Genomic DNA, 6879 nt, shown 5'->3' with positions numbered 1-6879 from the left:
CTTTAAAATTATCTTCTTTTTTTATAAAAATACTTAGCAGCCCAATTTTCCCCATGATTTAAATTCTCTTTAATATTTTTAAATTGTAAATGGCTAGGACTTAAATATACTCAGCATATACACCAAGTATACACACATATATATGAGATATATGTGTATACAAAAGAAAAGGCTTTTATTTTAAAAACAATTTTAGTTGGACCAAGTCCAAGCTCAATGGGGCTGACCCGGCCCAAGGCTCGTCTGATAAGGGGGTAACACCCCTTTCATTTCCCATTTCCATACCAAACGACCCCTAATCCCTCTCTCCTCTTCCCCCTTTCCTTTCTCGGCTAACCCTAGACACACCGCCCCCCACGTCTCTCCTCTCTCATGCCAGGAACGGCAAAAACGCAGAGCCCAGTAGGTGTTAAACAGCTTTTGCGCAACCAAAATCGTGAAACAATTAATGTTTCAACTTTATTCTCACTCAAGCCTATCCCAATACGGTAATACCCTTTTTCTTTTGCCTTTTCTTTTAGATTTTGAGTCAAATCTGTGATTCTTTGAAAAATTATTGTTGTAATGTGTTGTGTTCACTCGAATTTCATCGGTCAAGTACAAATGGGCCAGATCGAGTAGAACAATACTCAGATCTGGCCATGCTTTCTCGATTTTAGCTAGTCTCAACCGTAGATCTTGTTTACAGAGGCCATTGAGTGAAAATATGTTAGTCCCACATCGGTATTTTGAGGTTCCTTCACAAACTCGGAACCTTCATCGCAAGAAAAAGTTGGAAAAAATCAAAAAAGCTAGAATTTAAAGTCAAGAACATGAAATTTAAGCAAAAGTATAATTTTTAGACTTAAAACTCTCCTTGTTGAGTCTGAGTCCCTCAGTTATAGAATTTATTTATTTTTTGTCCTTCTCGTGTGGTTGAGTTCGAGGGTTGGAAGCACAAGGAGCTTTCGAGTCCCTTCTTGACCAGAGGCTGCATTTAAAAATGGTAATACCCTAACCCTTTTATCTATTTTGCTATTTTTTTATAAGCTAATAGTTGGTCTGTGTTGTTAAGTGTTTCTAATTGATGGTCTTATAGTATGATTTTTGCCTTAAGCACTGTTTAAATAAGCTTAGAATGAGTCCCTCCTAAACATGATACCCTATTTATCTTATGTACCTAATCTAGTAGTTTGCTATTAATAGTCTAGACTAGTGCTGATCTTTCACAAAAGATGTTTGAGACTGCTGGAAATTGAAATGGTCTGTGTTGAAATGGTTTTGAGGTTTGATAAAGGTCAACAGCACACTATCAGTAATGTATATTGAAATAAGGAGTTTTTGTCTCATTTAATTAAGGAACACATATGGTATTGTAAGGTTGTTTGAACATTAATTTAGATTTTATGATCTCTAGATAAGGCTGCTTGGTGTTAAGAAGTCCATATGACATGTTTAGAGGGTTACTGTTTGATTACTTGCCTTTTAATGTGATAACACCTATATCAAAAAGGGATTAGTGATTTAAACATATCTATAATTGTTGTCTAATGACCTTTGCTTGGAACGTTGAACATGTCTATAACTATCATTAGCTGATCTATGATGTTCTTCTTTCAAAAGTGAGATTTCCCTACTCCTATCTTACTATGCTTAAGTAAGAATCACTTTAAACTTGTGCCTAAATAATTTTGGTGCAAACATGTTATGGTCACTCCTGATGTCTTCCATGACTAATGCAACATTGTTATACAAGACCATAGCTTGACCTTGTTCCTATTTTCTATTAGATTGTTAAACTCTATAGTGTGCAATAACTGTTTGACTTTGGTAAATATGGTGAAAAAAAGAGGATCAGGGACATAGGCAGATTAAGAATACAACATTTCTTTTTAAAATAAATAAAATAAATAGCCTTATGTCCTGTTCATGGATCAGTCTAGCTTATTGCCTTATCTTAAAAAATAAGTCAAGTTATAACAAGACTTACAGATTAGGCAGGCTTTGTTGGGAAACTATAATGCTTGAGATTCTTATTTGATTATGACCTTTGGATTAAGTTTGGCTAAAGAAGATAACTAGCTTGTTGCTGACAATTTAAGTTCTAAATTGAGAAAAATTGAGTGAACCTAGCTTTAATAACTAGCTATTATTAAGTTAAATGTTTGAACATCAATCAAGGATAGAACCATAATAGGAATAGGTCTAGAAAGGTACGAAATCAAGATTGTTTGAGGAAAAGGGGGGTTAGGCTAATAATGAACCATTAGTTTATTATGGTGACATTACTTGGCAAGTTTAGTCCACTTCTGTGTTAAAACATGACTAGCTAAAGGGGAGGGACGATGAAGCCACCTAGGCTAGCTTGAACCTTGTTTACATACATGAGAAGAACTCTGCCTAAAGATTAATTAGCAAGGGATTTCAGTCAATCTTCTTTTAAAAGAAGCTAGCCCCTTTAGAACTTGAGTAGAAATCTAAAATGTTTGCCACGTGACCTATTTATGAAGATGCTCTACTATCTTTGCACCTGTATTGTCTTTTAGGGGTTTGTTTATTTGCCAGTTGAGTCTGCCTTTCCTTTTCCTTTTTTCTTTCTTTTATGTGGATCTTGTTGTGTCAAAGGCTTAAAGGTTTAATCATGCTTAAGAATTAAAGGGTCCCTACCGAGAATGAGGGTTGGTCCATGGACATTTGGCTATTTGTTTGCTTGAAATCCCTTTGTATCTTGCTTAGAGGTTCTGAATGTCTCAAAAAGAAAGTCAGCACTGTGCTCTAGCCCATGAGTGTGATCATGCCATATCCAAGATCAGGTAGCCAATCTAACCTGCAATGTTAAATCCTGAGATTCCTATATGAGTGCTATTGGAATATAACTGTTTCAAATAAAGAAAAAAGAAGGGGAAATCTGCCTACCGTCCACTACTTGAATCATTAGTGTTTAGGTCTAATTGCTAATACTCTATCCAGATATTTTAGTTATCATCATTTAATTGGATGCTTCATATACATTTTCCATGACTTGATCAATTGAGGTTTGTAACATGACATGACTTGCTAAATGCCTAGACTAATTTAAGATGGTTTTGTGAAGTTGAAGTAGGTTAAGGAACTTGTTGATGACACCTTTACTTATTCTGTGACTCTGTGTGAACTTTGTTAGACTCTAGTGGTGAAAATGATCCTAGTCTTAGTCTAAATGGTCCAGTCTACTTATGTGTCCGTACATTTGAACTTGATTAAGCATTTGGCTGTAAATGGTTTCTGGTAGCAATGCTCCTTATGATTAGAGAGGGATTGAGAGTAAGCTGAAAATCACATGGCTAGGAAGAGCCTTTTCTAAAGGTGCCTTAAGAGGGGATCAAGGGGAGAATCAAGCACTGTTTGGTTGACCACACCTTTCTTTCAAATAAAAGGCACCATGCCACTTTCATAAGCCTATGGTGGTGCATGCTAACTGTACAAATCTTTCAAAATCATGTGAACTTTGTTGCCAGAACCTAGAAGACTTGGCTAGAACCAGACATGCATTGATAAATGGTTTAGTAAAACCTAGTAATGAACCTAGGTACATATGTACATGACTGAACTAGAATACAAAAGAAAGAACTTAAAAGGAAACAGGAAATCTGAATAGGTAAGGCATTGAAACTGAAACTGAGTCATTAAAGACTGTTAAGATAAAAAAACTCCACCAAGGAGACATGAATGATTTTATGCATTCTTTCTATGCTATGTATGGAGCCTGCATACTTTGCACTTGATGTTTTCATCTTGTTAAGTCTAACTGGGACCTGAAAGTCCATCTCTGTGCCATGTTTATGTGTCTAAACTTGACTGAAATCAATTCCCTTTTCTCTATGTTATACCTGTCTGCTCAATCTGCATATGGCTTTTGAAAATATGACCTAGAATATACTTTTCTTTTAACCTGGGCCTGCTTTTGTCTCCTTTATATGTGCAGTGTGTGTTTGTGACTAAACTCCATAATAGAATCTTTCCATATTTGAACATCTTCATGAAGAGATTGATAAGCTCATTTTGCCTAGACCACTTCTAGTTTATAATGATTCACTGTTCAATGAATATATTCTTGCCCCTTGTTGTGATTGAGTAGTAGTAATGCTGTACAGTGAAGCATTGTACTTTATTTCTTGGGAGTTATTTTCTTTTTGCCTATTCCTCAGTGTCCTTGTTTAAAGGCCGGACTGTTCAATGACACTACTAAAAAAATAGGATTTTTCGACCTAAAAAAACCGACCTCATGAGGTCGGTAAATTCATAATATTTATTTTTTAATTTTTTTTTTAAAATAAACCGACCTCATGAGGTCGGTAATATTGTACCAAAATTTGAAAAAATAATTTACCGACCTCACTAGATCGGAAATTAATTTGATGCTAAATATTATAATTTTATTTTTAATTTAAAAGAATACCGACCTCATGAGGTCGGTATTTTTTAAAATTAAAAATAAAATTATTAAATTTACCGACCTCATGAGGTCGGTAAAATTAGTCATAAAACTAAAACGTACAGATCACCCAAATAAACATTTCTCATGAGGTCGGTAAAATTAGTCATAAAACTAAAACGTACAGATCACCCAAATAAACATTTCTCTCTCTTTCCTCTCACCTTTTCTCTCCCCCTCTCTCTCTCTCTCTAACCCTAACCTACTAACTCCATCGACATCGCCAGATTCCTGCCAGCCACCGCAGCCCCTACCCAGTCCCGCCGTTGCCGTCGCCATCGACGGCGAACCATTGGAGGTATGCTTTCTTTCTTTTCTTGGCTAAGAAATGGCATTGAAAAAAGAGTTTGCCTAATATTGTTTCTGATTTACAAAAGTGAATTCCTGTACTTAGAATTAGAGTTATAAGGAATTCCTCAGTATTACTAGTTGTGGAATTGACAACATTACTTTTTTTTTTTTTGTCTATTATTAATTTGAGTAAATTTTCAAACTGGTTCAAACAGAGGAGATTGAGTGTTGTAGAGATTGGGTCTTGTAACTATTTCTTTAGCATGGGATGACTTTTTTCTTACATTTTTCTACAAGTTATTTGACTATTTTGGACAGAAATTTGTTGCATATAATATTCCTGATTCCGTCTTAACATGCGATTTTGGATTTATGGTTTTATGAGCTTTACATGTTTGTTTATAGACTGTCCATTCTTTTCTGTTGTTGGAGAAAGGGCCTTACCTATTTTAATATCATCTTTCTATTTTTCTTTTCGTTTCTTTTAATGTTGAGTTGAGAGCACAAATCTTGCAATTTTGGTTGCTTGCTGATTGAGATGTAGTTGTGTAAACTATAATTCTCAGTAAATGGGAGGGTAATTCAATGACCAATATGTGAGAAATAGCTTGGTTAAAGTGATGCACACTACTTGTTCGATAAATTGTTTGAAATACGATATCATTCGTCGGTGAAGTCTGAGTAACTGAGCTCTATTAGGAGTCGATTGTGAGTAAGTTTTGGGGTTTGGTTTGGGTACATGAGGGGGTTCGAACACCGCGCTAGAACTTAAAAATGAAGAGAATGTTAAGCAATACAAAGCGTGGTTTCTGAGCTCTTTAGCGTCGATGTCACTATTAGGCTGGATCATAAATTGAGATGCTGCTGTAATGTCCTTATTATGAAACATGTGGCTTAATATTGGGATGTTCTGTCTTGTTCTCTACGATGTGAGATGGGCAAAAACTTGTTGGCATAACTTATTGTGAGTAGACATATGAAATTAAGAGAGGGAGAACGTTGAGAGACTGCCAGAACATTGCAATTGGTACTAAGCTCTTATGTGTTCTTATATCTTGCTTTGTATATATTTTATATTCAACTCTTGATTTCTCATGCTTTCCATATATGCGAATTTTTTAGTGTTGATCCTTTAAAGCAAGAAGTGAATTCAATACTTAAAATATTATGCAGTTGTGTATGCCATCTATTACCATGCTTCAGTATTAGAACTGGACCAAAGTGTCGGGGTTCTTTGAGGGAGCAGTAGCCAAGTTGGTAATTCTAATTCTTGGACTCACATATAATTGTTTGCGAAGCAGTTCTTTTGCAATGTTAAGGTCAGGTGCCACTGAAGAATGACAAAGACAAAGCTCCAATCAAGGACAAACTAGCCTTTGATGCTAGTTTAGCAAACTAAAAGGTGAAGATTCATGTTGCACTCTTGCAGGCACGATTATCACTCATCTAGTTTATTTAAACAATCCACTTATATTGATCTATTCCTTATTAATAAACTCATGTACTTTTCATTGCAGGAAAAATGTGTCTGGCGCCCGGAACATGAGACGCAGCTAGCTCAAAACTTCAAGAAGAAATCTCAGCGCTTACTATGTTTGAATGTTAATGTTGTGGTGGATTTGTGGATTGTGTAAGTGTTTTGTGGATGTTTGCGAGCGGTGAAGTAGTCTATTGTTATAGACTAACTTAGTCTAATGTTGTAGACTAATTTAGTGTAGATCTACTAGTTTAATGTTTTGTGGATGTTTGCAAAGGTTGTGAAGTAGTTTAATGTTGTGTAGATGTTTGCGAAAGTTGAAGTAGCTTAATGTCTCTTCGGAATGTTTGAATGACGTTTTGATTAAACTTTGAAGTAGTTTCGAATTGAATTTGACGTATTGTTGGTTGTAATATATGTGGTTGTTGAAGTAGCTTAATGTTTTATGTTTTTTAGTAGTTTGGTGAATTGTTGGCAGCTATTTGAGATGGTTTTAGTTGAATATAAAATTATTTTCATCTTGATAGGGGGCTGCTGGAAGAGCAGCTGGATCCTACCAATTTTTTTGCAGAATACCGACCTCATGAGGTCGGTTTTATGCAAAATATATCATATATTAATATAAATTACCGACCTCAGGAAGTCAGTAAACCCATAT

At 35.3% G+C, this 6879-nt stretch overlaps 1 long non-coding RNA gene across 4 annotated transcripts; it reads left to right on the top strand.

The window, feature by feature from the left end:
- The first annotated feature begins 269 nt into the window (after positions 1-269).
- On the top strand, positions 270-6654 carry LOC132614251 (uncharacterized). 4 transcript variants are annotated; one of them, XR_009572225.1, is made up of 4 exons: positions 270-488; positions 4681-4751; positions 5918-6146; positions 6262-6654. It is a non-coding gene; the product is annotated as an uncharacterized LOC132614251 (long non-coding RNA). The 4 variants fall into 4 exon arrangements; XR_009572222.1 differs by lacking the exon at positions 270-488 and adding an exon at positions 495-985; XR_009572224.1 differs by lacking the exon at positions 270-488 and adding an exon at positions 992-4483 and having other exon boundaries at positions 4546-4751; positions 6046-6146.
- Positions 6655-6879: the final 225 nt, after the last annotated feature.

The sequence above is a fragment of the Lycium barbarum genome, chromosome 10 (genome assembly GCF_019175385.1).
Source record: "Lycium barbarum isolate Lr01 chromosome 10, ASM1917538v2, whole genome shotgun sequence".
Taxonomy (NCBI): domain Eukaryota; kingdom Viridiplantae; phylum Streptophyta; class Magnoliopsida; order Solanales; family Solanaceae; genus Lycium; species Lycium barbarum.
The sequence above is the reverse complement of the archived record's forward strand: the minus strand, read 5'-3'. Positions and strand labels throughout refer to the sequence as shown.